The sequence below is a fragment of the Schistocerca serialis genome, chromosome 7 (assembly GCF_023864345.2).
Source record: "Schistocerca serialis cubense isolate TAMUIC-IGC-003099 chromosome 7, iqSchSeri2.2, whole genome shotgun sequence".
Lineage (NCBI taxonomy): Eukaryota > Metazoa > Arthropoda > Insecta > Orthoptera > Acrididae > Schistocerca > Schistocerca serialis.
Window position 1 is genome coordinate 95205035 of NC_064644.1, and position 21557 is coordinate 95226591.

The window sequence follows — 21557 nt, forward strand, 5'->3', positions numbered from 1 at the left end:
ATTGCCCGTATTGGTGTTAAAGGCAGATTACGCAGGGGAAGGTAGCTCCCTAGTACAACTGCTGTTATTCTCCGATCAGTTGTGCTGCATGAAACATTACTTGTTCTCGGGTGGCAGGCGAAGACGTGACGGGCTTTCTGAACAATACGGTGATTCTCATCCTTTGTGGTGGTCAGATGTGGTCGACCGGAAACATGGTGTATGTCTGCCCTCACAGTCCCATGCAGTCCAACATCGGGCCAATGTCACATCGCATTACCCCATAAATCTGGATATTGCACGATTCAACCAGCCGGCCAACTGGTGACCCACAACGAGGCCCTTTCAAACTCTATCAGGTGCTGATAACGCTGCCTCACACTGGTAGGCGGCATCTCGTGTCCTTCACAGTGATCACTCGATATCTGAAGCTGCTCATGTCTGTTATATGTCCTACCAGGCCTGGTAACAGAACTAATTCACTGTGGTTGCCATTCTGCCTGTTAGACACGCTGCAAATCACTTATACACCAACCGAATGGTATGGTTCTAATGACTCTAAGCACTATAGGACTTAATTGCTGTGGTCATCAGTCCCCTAGAAATTAGAGTTACTTAAACCTAACTAACCTAAGGACAGCACACAACACCCAGCCATCACGAGGCAGAGAAAATCCCTGACCCCGCCGGGAATCGAACCCGGGCGTGAGAAGCGAGAACGCTACCGCACGACCACGAGATGCGGGCTAGGAGTGCTGAATAAAAGGCTATACGGCAAGTTGAATAGGTGGATTGGGGAAGAACAGTTTAATGCTAATGACCTGTTAAGAATCATAGGGAAAAGTTATATTGAAAGAGGTAGAGAAATTTATGCTGTTTCTAGCGATCTGAAAAAAGGTTCCGACAGAGTTCATCTGATGAAGCTGTAGCATATTTTGAAAGGGTAAGTAGTAGATTTGAAGGAGAGGTGATTAAAACAGTATCTATATTTACAACAGAAAGTAAGAATAAGTATTGGAAATGGAATATCGGAAACAGCACTGGAAGGGGCGTTAGACAAGGTTGTTGCCTCGCTGGTGTCCAAAATTAAAACAACAAACTGCTGTTTCTCCGTCCTGAGTCTAAATCGCGATATAATCGTACAAATTGTCAATAGACGTTGTTGCGATCGTGTTCTGCACGTTAGATGGCATTCCGATCAACGGCAACCACGCCAGCAATGACTTCAGGGCACCTACCAACCGGGGTAGTGTTTGCACATCCATAATCGTTGTGTACAAGTCACAGACGGTGGTGCAGTATGGCAGAGAGAAGAAGCCTACATCGTGTGAAGCTTATTTTTCGAGTTATTCTGGTTTGTCAACTTACACCAGGTTCGAAATGTAACGGTAATCGACGAAATGCAGCCAGGAATGAGCATAATGGGGAGGGGCCATTCCATTAGTAGTATGTGGGATAAGTTGAGAATTTGGGTGTAACAGGGGGCGTGGTGGGGAAGTCCGTGCAGCTGTGGTGACCAGTGTCCAGATGACGCGGTGGTAAGCCGGAACGGTAACTGTGTTCGGTCAGAGAGCTGGCTGGTCTCCGTAATAATAATAATAATAATAATAATAAAAAGAGTTAATGGATCAGCAACGAACTTCAACCGATGCCATGTGACATCCGCTACGACAATAAAGTGGACAGAGTACCTGCCTAGCAAGCAGGAGATCCGAGATCGAATCCCGGTCCAGCACAAATTTTCAACTTTTCCCATTGAGCTAAAACAATGTCCACTTGCAGTCAATGTCTGTAATTCCTTTGTGTTTTTGAAACATAAATGTCTCGCTACTTCAATATGCTCACAGATAGGCAGTGCGCGTGCAGTTGAGGAGTGACTCGATCGCCGGGCCATCTGTAAGGGCTTAACGATTCACCTGCGCATGCGCACTGGGGTGACAAATTTTTTTGTCCGGTCAGCTTGTTTAGCTTTTCCAATAACAGGTAGGCATTTTACTAACCAATCACATTTCTGACGTCTTTCTCAAACCCTAACCCCCTTTCCTGGAAATAGCCCATTCACACAGCTTCCAACGGCAATGGTTGGTCGGGCATAACATTATTCTCGTCCAGTGATGTTGGCAGTTACACAATGGCTGCATGGCGTTGGACACATTCGCGCCGCTGCCAACGTTTGCTCATTTTCCATAGCCCAGGCGCCTAAAACAGAAGCTCTGCGCGGCTGTTTGTAGACTGTTGTCTGCAGGAAGATCTGCAGAGGATGGACGAGACACATCCATTACGGAAACTTCCTGGCAGATTAAAACTGTGTGCCGGATCGAGACTCGAACTCGGGACCTTTGCCTTTCGCGGGCAAGTGCTCAACCATCTGAGCTACCCAAGCACCACTCGCGACCTGTCCTGGAAGAATTGAAGCTGTGATGACGGGTCATGAGTCGTGCTTGGGCAGCTCAGATGGGCAGTCTCTCGCAGCCGTGCGAAGCAGACGTGTGCTCTCCGCCTTCAGCGAGGGCCCACGCACCTTGTTTACTTTTCTTCGGCCGTAGCGCTACAAGACCTTCTAGATCTACATCTACATACATACTCCGCAATCCACCATACGGTGCGTGGTGGAAGGTACCTCGTACCGCAACTAGCATCTTCTCTCCCTGTTCCATTCCCAACCGGAACGAGGGAAAAATGACTGCCTATATGCCTCTGTACGAGCTCTAATCTCTCTTATCTTTGTGGTCTTTCCGCGAAATGTAAGTTGGCGGCAGTAAAACTGTGCTGCAGTCAGCCTCAAATGCTGGTTCTCTAAATTTCCTCAGTAGCGATTCACGAAAAGAACTCCTCCTTTCCTCTGGAGACTCCGATCCGAGTTCCTGAAGCATTTCCGTAACACTAGCGTGATGATAAAATCTACCAGTAACAAATCTAGCAGACCACCTCTGAATTGCATCTATGTCCTTCCTTAATCCGACATGATAGGGATCCCAAACGCTCGAGGAGTACTCAAGAATAGGTCGTATTAGTGTTTTATAAGCGGTCTCCTTTACAGATGAACCACATCTTCCCAAAATTCTACCAATGAACCGAAGACGACTATCCGCCTTCCCCACAACTGACATTATATGCTTATCCCACTTCATATCGCTCTGCAATGTTACGCCCAAATATTTAATCGACGTGGTTGTGTCAAGCGCTACACTACTAATGGAGTATTCAAACATTACGGGATTCTTTTTCCTATTCATCTGCATTAATTTACATTGATCTATGTTTAGAATTAGCTGCCATTCAATACACCAATCACGAATCCTGTCCAAGTCATCTTGTATCCTCCTACAGTCACTCAACGACGACACCTTCCCGTACACCACAGTATCATCAGCAAACAGCCGCACATTGCTATCCCCACCATGGCAAACCAATGCAGGAGATCAACCTTGAAATTCTCATTTCGGAACGACTTTTGGACAACATGGTTGTGGAGAGAAGCAACGATTAGTACGATTAATCAATAACTCAAGAACAGCCTCAATCGCATTTATTATTGTTATAATACCGCCAACCGGTTTCAGCCCGACGTAGGGGTCATCTTCTGGGCGTTTACACCATTGGTCGACTGCTGGTGGTGTCACTCCTGTCTACATAGCGGCAGTCGACCAATGGTGTAAACGCCCAGAAGATGACCCCTACGTCGGGCTGAAACCGGTTGGCGGTATAATAATAATAATAATAATAATAATAATAATAAATGCGATTAAAACTGTTTTGGGGTTATTGATTTATCGGAACGACTTTATGCGACCAATGGCGCTCGAAGTCGAACGCTTTTTAACAGGGGAAGCCAAGATCCTTGCTGCAGACATTGTCGGCATTCACTTCTCGATCGTCAGCAGCACGGTCTATGTAAAACTCATAAAAGAAGCTACATGCGACAAGGTGCTTCGTGACATGAAACAAGAACTCCGCTTCTGCCACGCAGACGGAAATGTTGGCAACGTCGAGGTTGGCCATGCCGCAATGGGACTGCGAACTATACGTGTATTCGAACTTCCACTTGAACTCGCTGCGGCAGACGTTGTGGCGGCGCTTCGCCCCTACGGCACGGTACACGAACACGTGGCTGAAAAGTGGACCCAGTTTGAGACGTATCCCGTACTCAATGGAGTACGCCAAGTGCGCATTGATCTCCAACGACACGTGCCATCCTGTGTACAGATAGAAGGGGCCGGGCCATAGTTATTTATGACGGCCAGCCGAAGATGTGTTCCGGATGCGGCAAGGAAGGTCTCCTTCGTTCCGAGTGCCTCCAGCGTCGGATCACACAACTCCCACCAACGGACGTTGCATCTCCACCGACGAAGACTTTTCTCCCCGTGACTTACGCGGCGGCGCTCACAACGTTCTCCACAAAACAGACACAGCCGACCGATTTAGCGCCGGCTACGGTGGCCGAGCGGTTCTAGGCGCTTCAGTCCGGATCCGCGCGACTGCTACGGTCGCAGGTTCGAATCTTGCATCGGGCATGGATGTGTGTGATGTCCTCAGGTTAGTTAGATTTAAGTAGTTCTAAGTTCAAGGGAGCTGATGACCTCATATGTTAAGTCCCATACTGCTCAGAACCCTTTGAACCATTTTCGACCGATTTAGCGGTTCAGGAATCACCTTCCACGGACAGAAACCTGGATGATCCACCGGCCTGGCCAGTGGTGGAAAATAGTACGATAACTCTCGAGCTACCGAACGCGAGACATTGACGACAGGAAGATGGCAATTGATTCCCTTATTGTACCGACCGAAGCATTTGTCCAGGTGGGGCGTGAGTCAGTGCCGTCTTCTGACAATGAAGGCCACGTACGGAAACAGCAATCACCGAAACGCCGAAAGCGCCGTCGTCGGACAGAGGCGGAACACGGCGCTTCACATTCGGCCGGGGAAGAACAACTGACCACTCAAGAACCCAACCGCGAGGCTGAGGTCGCTTCCACTGACTCTAACCTTGCAGAACAGACAGAGAAACATGCAGCGTTCGACTATCAGCCCCTTGACATAAACAGTGAGCAGCAGGAAGGTACCAGTGCAGGCTGCGAAGTCGCCCGATCCCTTACTGTCAAACATCCCGAGCCTATGGAACATGAACGGACATCCGCGCCCACTTCGTGGGCCGAGGACGTCGAGGTTCAAGATCTCGATCCAGGGCCAGCTGAGGCGCCGCCGGATCATGTAGCATAAGCAGCACAAGGAGGACCACGTTGGGCGGGTGGTGACATCACTTACGATTTTCGCTTCTCTCCAACATCGACATGGATAACCTCTTCCAACCAACGCGTTGACAGGCTTACCCCCTGGCGACAATGAATATCAACATGATAAGTTCTCCTGTCAAGACCCGCCTTTTGAAAGAAACAATACGAGCCATGGGAGTTGATTTTGCTTTCCTACAAGAAGTGAAAACGATCGCACTCCCGAAATTTTACGGTTACGTCACATATGTGACGCCCGGTGGCCCTGCAGACACCGGAGTGGCAATATTAGTGCGTGATGGTATTGAAGTTACTGACGTCACGTATCTTCCCTCTGCGCGAGGAATATTACGGCGCTCAACACCCGATTCATTAATGTTTACGCGCCGTCGGGTACCACAAGACGTCACGACCGCGCCAGGTTCTACTCCGCGGATGTCGCCCCCTTTTCCTTGGACGGTACGACAACAGCGTCTTCGCCGGCGATTTTAATTGCGTACTTCACCCCAAGAACCAAATCCCACACTACATGCCCTGTCCGGAACTGGGTGCGATGATCCAAGACCTTCACTTGTGCGACACGTGGGAAAAAGTTCACGGTAATCGCTCTGGCCACACTCATCTTACCAGTCATTCGGCCAGCCGACTTGATCGCATACATGTGTCGTAAGACCTCACACAAGGAGTGGTGGCCGCCGAACAATGGCCTCAGGCCTATTCCGATCATAGTGCCTATACCTGCACTATACATCTCCGCCCCCAACAAGTCTGGCGCACCAATGGCTTTTGGAAGCTTAGTATAACACACCTCCAGGACCTGGATTGCCGTCGACAAGTTGAAGCAACGTGGACTGACTGTGAACGCCGTCACCCACGATACACCTCGACCCTGGAGTGGTGGCTCATCTGTGCCAAATCCGCAGGACACTTATGCAGTTTGGCAAGGACGTGGCTGCGTGACATCGACAGACCGTCGATTTTTACTACGCGGCACTCAGGGACCTCGACGCCTTACCCCTTTCCCCGGAGACACAACATGACCAAAGCAGAATCAAGGCTCACATGCTGTCATTGACGAAGCGCCGACTAGAAGGTGCCGTAGTCCGCTTGCGACGGCACGACGGAACGGCCGCAGAGGAACCCACTACGCACCACGTTGTGGCGGATAAGCGCCGACATCGCCAACAATCACACGACTCAGGACGCAAGACGGTGGCTTCTGTACGACCCAAGCAACCACAGTAAAGGCGGTGGAGGATTATTTTCGTAATCTGTACCAGGAAAGAACCGTAGATGACGAGGCCACTACTGAAGTGTTACAGCAGGTAACACGTAATATCGACGGGGCTACCGTGAATGCACTAACTGAGGAAGTCTCACTCGAAGAAGTCGAAGACGCCCTGGACAAAGGTGTGGCCAATAAGTCTCCTGGGCCCGATGGATTGCCCATCGAATTATACCGAACCTTCCGTGACATCATGATGCCTCGCTGGTTTATAATGTTCCGCGAACTTATGTCTCCAGACTGCGTAATGCCGCCAGCGTTTGTTGAAAGACTTCTCATACAGGTACACAAGCCAGGTGGAGGGCTATCAATTAACGACTATCGCCCGCTCACAATGCTGAACGCCGACTACAAGATTTTCGCCAGGCTTATGGCGGGCCGTATTAAGACGACTTTGCCGATGATTCTCGCCCCAGAACAGACATCGAAGGGGGGAGAAGCCAACGTACACATGGCCACTGGTGACTGTAGGGACTTAATAGCGATCACCTCTGCGTGCTATCTGAGCGGCGATCGTCTTCATCGGTTTCAATATCGCCTTTGATAGAGTGCACAATCACTTCCTCCTACGAGTGATGGACCGTATGGGATTTCACCCGGGCCTCTTTGGACCGCAGCCAACTCAGACGCCCAGGTCAATGGAAGGACGGTAGGACCAGTAACCATCAAGAGGTCTCTACGACAGGGTTGTCCCCTTTCTACCTACCTCTATGCAATCGCACTCGAGCCACTCCTCGGGGGCCTTAACCACTGGCTAACAGGCATGACGCTGCGGGACGTCAACTTTCGCTATAGGGCATACGCTGACGACCTGCTACTGCTGGTTCGTTCCAATGACGAAGTTCAAAGCGTACTAACCTGGATCGAGCGATACGGACAGGCCGCAGGCAGTCTTCTTAAGATCAACAAGTCAGCAGCGTTGGATATTTGGCGTGGTCTCGGACCGGAAGCTCTCGCTCCCCTCGCACCAGTTTCTGATCTGCGATATTTGGGAATCACGTTCACGAAGGATATACGCAAAACAGCTGCAGCAAACTATCGACGATTACTACAGATCATATGCGCATGGTACGTCAGAACCTGCTCCGGGACTTGAATCATCTACAACGTGTTGAATACTTGAACCTCTACGTGGCATCAAAACTCAACCATGTGGCACAAGTCCTCCCACTGCTGCAGCGGATAGGTCGCCGGCTTCAGGCGGCCTCCAGTTACTACGTTTCCGCAGGTCATATATTTAAAGTACGATACGACACTCTTACTGTCCCAGTGCACAAAGGGGGGGCTGGGATTATTCAACATCAGGGCGAGAGCAGCTGCCCTTTAGACGAGGAAACGATGGAAAGGCCAATATACCTCTCTCACGGGTCTTTTACTACAGGTTCTGATGCCAGTCTCTCACGTCCCGCCGGTGTTGGTTCATATGGCTTTGAGCACTATGGGACTCAACATCTGAGGTCATCAGTCCTATAGAACTTAGAACTACTTAAACCTAACTAACCTAAGGACATCACACACATCCATGTCCGAGGCAGGATTCGGACCTGCGACCGTAGCGGTCGCGCGGTTCCAGACTGTAGCGCCTACAACCGCTCGGCCACACCGGCCGGCCCCGCCGGTGTTGGTTGCGCACGTAGCACCACAGCTGTCCCATGTGTCGACCTTCATTCTTGATTACAGCTATGTCAGCTCGAACCTTCCCACCACACGTCCACCAAAGGCGAAAGATTTTTATACCAACCTCCTGCGGGCTGTTCCCCGTAACGTGGTGGAAAACAAGTACCCTACGGTTCATTGGCCAAGAGTGTGGAAAACGATACACCACACCTTTCTGTCGTCCACGGTGCGTTCGAAGCGGTATCAGATCACCAACAAAAAATATGCGACACGACAGCGACTATTGGACTGGCAGACTCACCGTATTGCCCAGATTGTCACCTCTTGGATACCGATGAACATCGTTCTACATGCGCAAGTCCTCCGGAGTTTGACGACTAACACAGAAGATATTGGCTTGTTACCTCCGGGTCACGCCTGATGTGATTGACCCTCAGACCCTACTCTGTCCAGACGAATCTTACTTTTCCGCCGCAAAATATCATGCGCTTGCATGGTTCAAAGGAATTACCATCACCTATATCTTTAGTGACGGAGAGAAAGAGCAGCTTGATTACTGGTGGTTCCTACAAAATGCTCACAATGCCCTCGAACACACACCGAGATACCGTACGCTTTTCGCAAATTATTTACGAAGTGTTTTCGTTAAGCTGCGGTTAATGTTCTCTGCCGCATCACACTTACGGCTGGACGACCTGCCTCGTCAGTGATGAGTGAAGGAAGAGACAAGCTACTTCAAGGATTGCTGTTTTTCCTTGAGGCACTAACGAAGCAGAATGCCTTCGTTGCAGATACTCTTAAAAGGCGCTGTTGGAGATATCAGATAACGATGGCGAAGTACCAAACGGAACCAGTTACTTTTATTGAAGAACTTTTTTAGCTGGAATTGCATTGGTGATTTACATTTTTTTACTCTTTGAATGCCACCTTTGTTGTTGTAACACTCAGTTACTAGAATTATAATTTGTAGAAGTTTCCTAAATGTAATCATGTAAAATAAATACATAAATAAAAAAAATACAAATGTAAAAAAAAAGTGAGGGAATAGTTAGGAGCAACGCCTGAAAAGGATTAGTTCATTCCTTTTTTTTATGACAGAGTGAAAGTGGCGGTGCCAAGTGGGAGCTGATTTGATTTTGTTTATTTTATTTTTGGAGATAAAACTTGTCTAAATGAGAAGATAGGGTAAACAATAAGAAAAAGATGGTAGAGTACATGCCCACGAAAGGCAAAGGTCCCGATTTGAGTCTCGGTCCGGCACACAGTTTTAATCTGCCAGGAAGTTTCATATCAGCGCCCACTCCGCTGCAGAGTGAAAATCTCATTCTGAAAATCCATTGCTGTTGAACTAACAGTTGCCAACAGATCACTGACAACCGTAAAATATCTAGAAGTTATCTTCTCGAGCGACCTAACGTGGAATGATGACACAAAACTACTTGTAGGGATATTAACACAATGGGCGTTCAATAAGTAATGCAACACATGTTTTTCTCCGCCAGTTTCGACTGGAAAACTACGGAATTTGCTGTGGAACTTCGTAGAATATCCCCACTTTATCCCCTTTAGTTTCACCGAGTTCCGATAGCTGGTGGCGCTTGAAGTAACCTTCAAAATGGCGTCTGTAACGGAAGTGTGTTACATGCAGAGAGCTGCCATTGAGTTACTTTTGGCGGAAAACGAGAGCCTTGCGGATATTCGTAGGCGCTTGCATATCGTCTACGGAGACCTAGCAGAGGACAAAAGCATGGTGATTCGTAGGGCGAGGCGCCTGTCATCATAATAACTATTCACCCAAACCTATTCGATCTCTTACGTGCCGACCGGTCGCACACACCTCTGACCTCTGCAATGTTGGATCCTGCACACACTCTCATTCGAAGTGGTCGACGGATGGCAGACACCTCGCTGTACAAGTGGACGTCTCTGATGGCAGTGCTGACACACTCGTCCACCGATAGGGTACTCTGTCCACTGGGTTCCTAGCTGCCTAACAGAAGACCGTAAAGAGCAAAGAAGGGTCATCTGTGAGGAATTTCTCGTACGTTACGAGACTGATCGTGACAATTTTTGGTCGAACATCATCACAGGCGGTGAAATATGGGTTAATCGCTTCGAACCGGAAACAAAACAGCAATCCATGGAGTGACCTCACACCACTTCTCTACCGAAGAAAAAGTTCTAATGCTGATCATTCTTCCGGGTTATATGGCCGTGGTCCATGGAATTATCCTATTCCTAACGTTTCGTCCAATACTACGTTGGACATCCTCAGAGGTATGGCTGGTCCTGTTGAGTCCTGGCGACTGACGAGTCGGGCGTCGGAGAGCGGCCTAAATACCGAGGACAGTGGGCGTGGTCTAGCTTGCACATAGTAGCAGAGAGAAAACTAGTCAAAGATAAAATGTAACTATCGATAATAGTCCGTCATAGATAAAAATCACTTATAGATTCTGTAACGCCACTGTCCATATCTCGCTTAATTTCAAGGCCTCTTATTTTCTATTAAAATTATCTTCATGTTTATAAACTTCAATAGCCTCCCTATACAGTCGTGGATAACAGTTCGTGGTAGCACTTAAAACTGTAGTTTCAGAAAACTTAACTACATGGTCACCTGACTGAAGTGCATGTTCCGCAACGGCCGATTTATCTATTTTACCCAGTCGGCAAAGACTTTTATGCTCCTTTACCCTCGTGTTCACACTTCTTTTCGTAGTACCAATGTAGACCTTGCCACAAGTACACGGAATTTTATACACACCGCTAGATGATAATGGTGGCCTTCTATCTTTAACAGAACGAAGTACTTGTCCTATTTTTCTGGTAGGTTTGAATACCGGTTTCACTTTATGTTTCAGCAAAATTTTGCCAATTCGATCTGTAACCTTACTAATGAAAGGTAAAGACACCGCGTTCTTTCATTGCTGTGTACCATCCTTGTCCTTTGGCCTGCTGTAATTAGGTCTTAAAACTCTATTAATTCCTTTGTTTGAGTACCCATTCTTTTCCAAGGCCTGTTTCAGATGATTCAGTTCCGTATCCAGATGTTCCGGCGTACAAATCCGTTTTGCCCTGTCCACTAAACTTTTAAATGCGGACGAAGGGATAGTTGTTCTTCTATCTGATAAAGGCAATGCCACTGTGGTGATGAACAAAGGGGACTACAGAAGTAAGATTTTGGAGCTATTAATGGCGGGACATTACAATGAACTTAGAAGAGACACGACGGCTGTTATTTTGAAGAAAACTAATACGTTGATAAAGTCTTCTACTTCCATTCCACAGAGGGATAAAAAAAGTTTAGCTAAGGTGTGAAGCTAAGTGTCCCAGACTTTATGGTTTACCCAAAGCTCACAAAATAAATCTCCCTCTGAGACCCATTGTTAGTGCGATTGATTCCCCTACTTATCAAATATCTAGGTATCTAGCTACTCTTCTGCAACCATACATTGGTAAGACTGATTCTTATGTGAAGGATTCACGTCGTTTATTGAGAAAAGTGAAGGTCTAACCTTGGCTCCTGAAGACATTCTGGACAGTTTTGATATTGTATCTCCGTTTACTATGATTCCGGTCAATGAAGTTATGGTTTACATAACGGAAGTTTTACCTGAAGATTTGACCGCTCTGTTTAGACACTGTCTCACATCTAGCCAGTTTCAGTGGGATGAGGAGTTTTATGAGCAAGTGAATGGTGTTGCCATGGGTAGCCCGTTGAGCCCTGCAATCGCCAATTTTTACATGGAGAAATTTGAACAATTAGCATTGAATAAAGCAAATAAGAAACCATGTTGTTGGTATCGTTATGTAGACGACACATTCGTGGTTTGTAAACACGGTATAAAAGCCTTAGACGAATTTTTTGATTATCTTAATAGCATAAACCCTACAATTCAGTTTACCATCGAAGTAGAAAAAAGACTAGGCTATTTCGTTTCTCGATGTGTTAGTAATGAGACAGACCGATGGCAGTGTAAAACATGAAAAGTTTCGGAAGAGCACACATGCTGATATATACTTACATAAGAGCTCCAATCATCACCCACAACAAAAAAGAGGTGTAATCAAAAGTTTAGTGGACAGGGCAAAACGGATTTGTACGCCGGAACATCTGGATACGGAACTGAATCATCTGAAACAGGCCTTCGAACAGAATGGGTACTCAAACAAAGAAATTAATAGAGTTTTAAGACTTAATTACAGCAGGCCAAAGGACAAGGATGGTACACAACAATGGAAGAACACGGTGTCTTTACCTTTCATTAGTAAGGATACAGATGGAATTGGCAAAATTTTTCTGAAACATAAATTGAAACCGGTATTCAAACCTACCAGAAAAATAGGACAAGTACTTCGTTCTGTTAAAGATAGAAGGCCACCGTTATCATCTAGCGGTGTGTATAAAATTCTGTGTACTTGTGGCAAGGTCTACATTGGTACTACGAAAAGAAGTGTGAATATGAGGGCAAAGGAGCATAAAAGTCTTTGCCGACTGAGGAAAAATAGATAAATCGGCCGTTGCGGAACATGCACTTCGGTCAAGTGACAATGTAGTTAAGTTTTCTGGAACTACAGTTTTAAGTGCCACCACGAACTATTATCCACGACTGTATAGGGGGGCTATTGAAGTTTATAAACATGAAGATAATTTTAATAGAAAATAAGAGGCCTTGAAATTAAGCGAGATATGGACAGTGGCGTTACAGAATCTATAAGTGATTTTTATCTACGACGGACTATTATCGATAGTTACATTTTATCTTTGACTAGTTTTCTCTCTGCTACTATGTGCAAGTTGGACCACGCCCACTTTCCTCGGTATTTAGGCGGCTCTCCTACGGCCGACTCGTCAGTCGGCAGGACTCAGCAGGAGCAGCCATACCTCTGAAGATGTCCAACGTAGTATTGGACGAAACGTTAGGAATAGAAGAATTCCATGGACCACGGCCATATAACCCAGAAGAATTATCAACAACAGTACCATCCGGTCGTGAAATCCTTCATTATATGATTAAAAAGTTCTAAGTTTCCCCCTCAGCCGGCAAAGTGATACGATGGCCTGTAATGGTGGACCCACATTTCATCCCCCATCACAGTCCGAAACAGAAGGTCATTGCCAGATTCATGGCAACGCACGAGCTGTTCCAGGGTGAACGCCAAGCGTTGTTCCATGTGTGTCGGGGTCAGTTGGCGGGGCACCCATCGTGCTGACACCTTACTGTATCGACGAATGTCGTGGATGATCTTGTGAGCTCGCTTATGTCCGCTTCCAAGTTCTGCCGCTACTTCATCGATGGTGATAGGCCGTTTCGCTTTGATCATGTCATTCAAATTCCTGACATTTGCATCTGTAGTGGCCGTGCTCGTCCGTCCAGGTCTCGGTATGTCCCGCACTTGCTGACGTCCATCACTGAATTGCAGGCACCATCTCCGCACCATTTGCCTCGACATCACACCTGACCCATACACCTCAACAAGGCGGTTATGAATTTCTGTGTCTGATACTGCACGTACCCATTCACAGCGGATAACAGCTCTTACTTCAGCCTTTGACCACGACTCGAAACGCATCTTCTCTTTATAGCTCCGGGAAAAGACTGAGCGGCTGGCCTCCGCTTTGCGCAGGCACTGCGACAAAGCCATCTGCTTGATCGCGGTCGACCTCTGCCCAGTGGTGTACCGGTGTCTTGCACGTGCGCGTTACCTGCCGTGTAGTCTTTCGCCCATATCACACAACTCTGCCCACAGTCGACAGGGGAAACTTATTTTCCAACTCTCCCTCGTAGAAGAGGTAGGAAAGAACAAATGAAGAGCGGTGCGTCTCGTCATGGGATACTTTACTCGGCGGGAGAGCCTTACGGAGTAGTGCCAGGCAGTACAGGAGCGGCGATGTACACGACGGAGAGATTCACTGTTGAATAACAGACAGCACACGTTCCAAAATAAATCGGGCAGCATTTTACATCCTCCCCAATACTCTTCACGAAATTACCACTGTGAGCAAATTGGAGAAATTGGAGCTCAGACACACCGTCGTTCTTTCCACGAGCTATTCGGAATGAAACAGGGAATGGGGGACATTTTAGTGGTATCAGAAATACCCTTTGTCACTCACTGTAAAGTGGCTGATGGTGCATGTATGTAGACCTGCCAGCAGCGAATACACATAACAGTCACTCTACAGAAAAATCAAATGTGTGTGAAATCTTATGGGACTTAACTGCTAAGCGCCGGCCGGAGTGGCCGTGCGGTTCTAGGCGCTACAGTCTGGAACCGAGCGTCCGATACGGTCGCAGGTTCGAATCCTGCCTCAGGCATGGATGTGTGTGATGTCCTTAGGTTAGTTAGGTTTAATTAGTTCTAAGTTCTAGGCGACTGATGACCTCAGATGTTAAATCCCATAGTGCTCAGAGCCGTTTGAACCATTTTGAACTGCTAAGGTCATCAGCCCCTAAGCTTACACACTAATTAACCTAAATTATCCTATGGACAAACACACACACCCATGCCCGAGGGAGGACTCGAACCTCCGCCGCGACCAGCCACACAGTCCATGACTGCAGCGCCACAGACCGCTCGGCTAATCCCGCGCGGCAGTCACCCTACACTAACCAGCCACATTAATGTGACTACTTTCTATGCTCGACGTCAACGTACAACAACCACTCAAAGACGACAGGTGGCACCACTAGCAGTGGACGACATATAAAGCGTGTCAGGGGGACGCGGGAAACAGTGCAGTTGTCGTAATACTGAAACGTAGCGATTTATCTGACGTCCAGGAGGGCTTGATCATTGGCTTTCGGGCCTGGGGTGGAAGCATTTGCGGAAAGGCTAAGTTTGTAAACCGTTCGCGTGCTGCAGTAGTTAAAGTGCACTGTGCATGGGAAAATGGCGCTATCCAGAACCGGCACAGAGTCAATTGTGGTGCATCACGGGCCATAGATGACAAGACTGGACTACGGCTTCGCAGATGTGTTGAGCAGCTGACCACCCAGATGAACCAAGGGGCTACCAACAGCAACAGTGTCTCCTCGAAGAACGTTCAGTGAACGTTGCTGCGTAAGGGTCTTCGTGGCGGGTGCCTGGCTCATGCACCCATACTGACTGCAGTTCATCGGCGGCGAAGGTTGGAATTTGCGCGCCAATGCCGCAACTGCGCAACTGTATGTCCACTGAGCAGTGACAGGTGGCCTTTTCGGATGTATCACGTTTAGTGCTCCATCATGCAGATGGTCATTGGCGTGTAAGGCGTGAAACGTGGGATGTTCATCATACATGGAAAGTACTCACATCAACGAGTTTGAGTCATGGGCTGGATATATTCTCACAACGAGTCGTAAATATGAGTAAACTACATAAATATTAGATCAGTGAAAGCAAAATTTTTCTTGTACTCTGTGAGGATATGGGACCCGAATACCCGACTTTTTTGTACTTCCGTCACTCGCGATGGCTCACTGGGATAGTGTATCGCCTCATACATTCCAAACAAGGCTGCTCTTGAAACATAAAAACACTAGTACGTCAAACACTCTTTTGAAAAAAAAAAAAACAAAAAAAAGGTTCAAATGGATCTGAGCACTATGGAACTTAACTTCTGAGGTCATCAGTCCCCTAGAACTTAGAACTACTTAAACCTAACTAACCTAAGGACATCACACACATCCATGCCCGAGGCACAATTCGAGCCTTCGACCGTAGCGGTCGCGCGGTTCCAGGCTGTAGCACCTAGAACCGCTCGGCCACTCCGGCCGGCACACTATTTTGAAACTAATGTTTTCAACTAGAGCATAATTTGGTGATACCTTAATAAATCCCCCTGCAGGTGAAAGTACCATGCAAATTTTAAAATTAATGCATGAAATTTCCTCTTTTAGAAGAAATAACAACTACTGAAAATATAAATTACTAAAAATGTTTGTAACTGCCGATGGAAGTTGCTCTGTCTTACAATGCAAATCTATTTTGGATCATTTATAGGCAAGAAGAATAAAATATATACAATTGACTTGCAACAGTAACTGAAGATCAAATTTCAAAACGGGTAACTTCATTACTTGCGGGCAGAAGTACAAGATAAATATACGATACTCAGCGGAAAACTCAACGAATATTAATACGATTAGCTACATTATATTTCTGAGACACCAACTTTTTTTTTTTTTAGCGGTCACTGTAATAAACAGCGAATATCATAGAAAAATTAACGTGAAACATGAAATGGTGGGGTAGATTTATCCTGCCTGTTTCTGATTTGGAAAGTTGTGTACCGGACAACAAGCCCATCCAACCCATTAATTTTATGTAACTATATTTTATTCCGTTAATTAATTGCTATGTTAATAGCCAACTTTATCAATAAATTGTTTGCGAATTAAAAATAACTTTTCTAATTACCATACTAGATTCTCACTCTACAGCGAAGTGTGGGCTTGTATGAAACTTCCTGGAAGATTGAAACTGTGTGGCAGACCGAGACTCGAAACCAGAACCATGCCTTTAGTGGGCAAATGTTCTATCGAGTGAGCAATTTTTATTTATTTTTGCTATAAGTCTTTTTGGGCTGAAATACAATGAATTGCAACGTTGTACAAGTACTGACGTAGAGCTTAACCTTTTATCAACATATCCTTCAAATAATTTACAACAAATAAGTAAGTAATTAATTTAAAAAACTGATAAATACCAGTGTACATTTTATACCCACAATAACATAATTTCCTAAAACAATGCAAACAGATTTTAACTTCTGCTTGCAGAATGTTTCTCTGTATTATGTTGATATGTTGTCTGAACTGATTTGTTGCTGTAAATAAGAGAAATTAAGCTGCAGAATTACAATAATTTCAACAGAATGTGTTTTCCTGAAGTAAAAATGTCAGGTGAAAACTCTCAAATTTATGTTAATGATATGAATTATTTGTTCAAATCCTTGTGTACATGAAAATTATTTGTCCAAATTCTTGTTAAACTGTATACAAAGTCGAATTGGATGTAGAACCTAAAACATAATTTTGTTCGCTTTCTCACAGACATAAAAGCCATCGTTACACCAATCAATTTGACTACCGTATTTTCATTTGTAGTACCAAAACAACCTGTATTTTAAATCGATGGTCTTTCTGATTTTATATGATTTTTTCCAGCTGTCTTTTCCACCAGGTAGTTGCAATACTGACTTGAATGCGAGCTGTTTATCGTCGATTGCATTTCTTAACCTGTCACGAAAATCACTCGCAGACAACTGTGCATTGACGGTTTCCGTCTGAGCCCCGGATGAGACCTGAATCTCCAATGTTGCTAGACACTACTCGTGACCCGCCTTAGCAACTTTACTTTCGTCAGTACATCCGCATTTACCCGCTTAGGCAAAGATTCCGATTTCTATCCCATTGAAGCACACAGTTTTAATCTGTCAAGAAGTTTCACGTATTCTAATTAATAATACTAATATATTTTCACTGTAATTCGACTAACTTCGCGCTTCAGCTGCCTCACACAAACCAACGTTTTTACTTGCAGCTCCGTGAAAAACCTCGTATGTATTGAGAGTGCTGGAAACCAAATAAAGTTTAGGAACCATTGTTGTAAATAGCAGTAGTAATTGTAAATGTGTTTAACGTGTGGCAAGCGTCGTGTCCGACGCTGTGCTGGAACCAGTCGCTACATACACAGGCTGCGACCACTGCGTGATACCCTGGTCCGTTACACGACTCAAGCAGGCGGAGTATCGGTTTTAGCCAATAAACGAGCTAAAGGAGCATTATCAAGATGTCCGGTAAAATCGTTGCATCGTTTAGTACTTGGGTGGTGTGTAGGCAGCACAGGATACTGTAACAGACACTGGAATGTGCTCTTGCATTTTTCTAGATGAAGTAACCGTACGTCTCCTTAGCCGCTGATAGATCTCTGAATAGGAGGGTTACGTACATTTTCACACAGCTGAAGTTATGGTTTGGTAGGTAAAGAACGGTCCAATAGTGTGTTGGATCCGCCTGGTAGTCGATTTCTCCGCACACCAAGTAGGCCGTGCGGGCAGCCGCATCGCCAGGAGGAAGTGGGCATACGGCTTCGGACACCGGGATGTTTCCTTGTATGGCCGGGGCTGTTTATCACGGATGTACACGTCGGCTTCACAGCATCTGTGGGGCGACAACCTCGCCGACAGGTAACGTGTCTGTCGCAGTAAGAAGCGTTGCCAACAGGGCACCGTTTTGCCACATAAGGAAACGTGCCCTCGTAGCGCCAAACGGATGCTCACCCTGCTTGGCTATTTAGGGCACTGATGGACTGTGCTAACTGAGTTAAGCTCTGCGCCTCAAGTCAGCAGTACCAGCAGCTCCTGTATGGGACCAAGAGCAGTTTAGTGTCAGTGCTCCAAGCAGCAGACCCAAACTAGTTCATAGTGATCTTCACCAACGGTATATCAGTCACCATACGCAGGCACTATCGGCCCAGTAACGTCCCAGGACTTGACGCCAACGCCCATCACGACTCTTAGGTTTGCCGCGTAGGCACATAACAGACGATATTACAGGATAGATATATCTGTTGCACGAGGTCTGTTCAAAAAATTCCGGAATTTTATCCGCAACATTTTTCTGAGTTTACCTTCTGTTATTGTGCATGATCTCCTTCGAAATACTCCACAATTGATGGACCGCTCCCAACGCTCATTCCACTTCCAGAAGCAGTGTTTGTACGCCTCTTGCTGGATCGCGCGAAGCGCTGTCTGCGAATTTTCCTTTATCTCGTCTATCGTTGCAAATCTTCGTCCTGTCAATGGCGTTTTAACTTCACAAATAAAAGAAAGCTCGCAGGGGCCACCCCTGGAGAGCACGGAGGATGATGCAGCACAATGACTTCGTTTTTTGTGCAGTAGTCACGCACCAAGAGAGATGAAAGTGTGGGTGGGTTATCGTGATGCAAGAGTTATGAATTGTCTCGCCACATTTCAGTCAATTTTCTTCTCACATTTTCTCGCCGGCGTCGCAACACGTCCCGGTCGTACCATCGATTAACAGTTTGTCCCTGTGGCACGAATTCTTGAAGAACTAGTCCTTCAAAGTCAAAGAAAACTACCAGCATATCGTTGACATTTGACCGGACCTGATGAGCTTTTTTTGTCTTGGAGAACCCTTCTCGACCGTGAAGATTGAACCTTGGTCTCAACACCCATGTCTCATCACCAGTTATGATTCTCTTAAGGAACACCTCGTTCTCATTTGCGCGATCCAGAAGCTCTTCAAAGATTGCGAGGCGCAGGTCTTTCTGGTCTTCACTCATGAGTCTTGGGACGAACTTTGTGGCAGCACGATGCATTCCAAAATGCTGTGTCAGGATTTCATGACATGGTAAAACTGAAATGTTACGTTCCTCTGCAATCTCTCGGACAGTCAGTGTTTGATTGGTGCGCATAATTTCGTTGACGTCCTCTACACGAGCGTCGTCGGTAGACGTCGAAGGGCGTCCTGAACGAGGGTCATCTTTAAGTTCCGTTGGGCCATTTTTAAACCGCGTGAACCATTCGTAACACTGAGTATGGCTTAAGCACTCATATCCGTAGACTTACTGCATCGTTTAGTGAGTCTCCGTGAAGGTTTTCTCGAGTTTCACGCAAAACGCATTGCTCTTCTAACTCTGCCATCTCAAAATTCGCAAACTGTGTGACACAACGCTCTACTCAGTGCAGCACTGAACAATAACTAACAGACGTTCAACAATGAAACTTTTGGCAGCTACACAATAAACACAGGTGTGTGCAGGGATGCCAACCGTATTTCGCTCCAACACTCCACTGACGCGGAATTACGAATGTTCCAGAATTTTTTGAACAGACCTCGTATGTGGTTGTGTGGATATTCATCCAGGTATTATTGGTTAATAAAGTTATTCATTTAAAAGTGTGTCCGATCAGTCCTCAGTTCAAGAATACATTATACAGATTGCAGTCCTGTTTCCATTTGCCGGCCGAAGTGGCCGTGCGGTTAAAGGCGCTGCAGTCTGGAACCGCAAGACCGCTACGGTCGCAGGTTCGAATCCTGCCTCGGGCATGGATGTTTGTGATGTCAAATGGTTCAAATGGCTCTGAGCACTATGGGACTTAACATCTATGGTCATCAGTCCCCTAGAACTTAGAACTACTTAAACTTAACTAACCTAAGGACATCACACAACACCCAGCCATCACGAGGCAGAGAAAATCCCTGACCCCGCCGGGAATCGAACCCGGGAACCCGGGCGTGAGAAGCGAGAACTTTGTGACGTCCTTAGATTAGTTAGGTTTAACTAGTTCTAAGTTCTAGGGGACTAATGACCTCAGCAGTTGAGTCCCATAGTACTCAGAGCCATTTTTGTTTCCATTTCATGGCGAGGCTGATGATTATCAGAACTCCGAAACTGATTGTTCTGAGAGTTCATTTATCGCAGTGAACAAAGCCGTGCTTCATCTGGAAAAGTGTAATTCAGGATCAACGTCTCTGTCGAGCACATACTGCAACAGGTAGTGACTGAAGCATTCTAAAACCGTCAGTAGTTCAATGCCATTACTTGGGAAGCTTTCAGTTTTAGTTTGCCCACAACTCTGTGAGCACGTGACACCTACACTAAAATTCGAAATGCTAAATGATTTAATGATTTTCTCGGACAGCTTTTCAAGACCGCTTCTAACTCGTCTGAAAGGCTGAAACCGATACTCCAACTGCCAAAGTCCTAAAGATGCCTGGAGCATCATGCAGCGATGGCTGCCTGCCTTCAGGAGTACTGGTTTCCACCGAGCATCAGACGCGGTGCTGGCGTCACAAGTGAACACCGCTCTGTATAATATGTGAGATGGCTGCTGCAGGATTGTGAGAACGAGGCCTCATATCACACAAATAAGGAAGTGAGAGGGAGAGTCGTACCTGGACTTCCAGCCCGTGGTAGGCGACGATGAGGCCGAGCAGGATGACGGTCGACACGGAGATGAGAGTCTTGAGCGCCGTCGAGTAGAAGGACGCCTGCAACACAGCGCAACCCGCCTGTAAAAACACGGCGAGGCCGGCGCTGAGTGATGGTCTGGCTGCCCTGGGGCGCGCGCGGCTAGCTCAGCAGGTGAGGGGAGCGGAGGCCCGGCATGCACTGCCCCTGCGGCGCGGGTCACATGCACGCAAGCGGCGGCGGCGGTGGCTGCATGCTTCCTCTGCGGGATGCGACTCACCAACGCTTCCAAACTGCTCACTACCTGCAGTTCCGTGGAAGTTCATGTCAAGGGCAGTATGATAAGACTTGCGAAACTCTAATGAGTAACCACACTGTGAAAAGACTGACTAAATACTAAATATGAAGCACGATTTCTATGAGACAGAAGCCTAAGCGTTTCAAAAAGGCGAGGTAAGAAAGCAGAAGGAACTGGAAACGTGGTTATGGAGGAAACTAGGGGATATTAACTGGGCACACGG

General features: G+C 46.6%; 1 protein-coding gene across 1 annotated transcript in view; it reads right to left on the reverse strand.

Annotated features, from left to right (window-relative positions):
- The window catches only part of LOC126412344 (small conductance calcium-activated potassium channel protein-like), a 233803-nt gene extending 212670 nt beyond the window's left edge, over positions 1 to 21133 (reverse strand). Inside the window, exon 1 of the mRNA XM_050081896.1 lies at positions 21021 to 21133. The gene's annotated coding sequence lies outside the window, so the exon portion shown is untranslated. The remainder of the gene's footprint in view (positions 1 to 21020) is intronic.
- Positions 21134 to 21557: the final 424 nt, after the last annotated feature.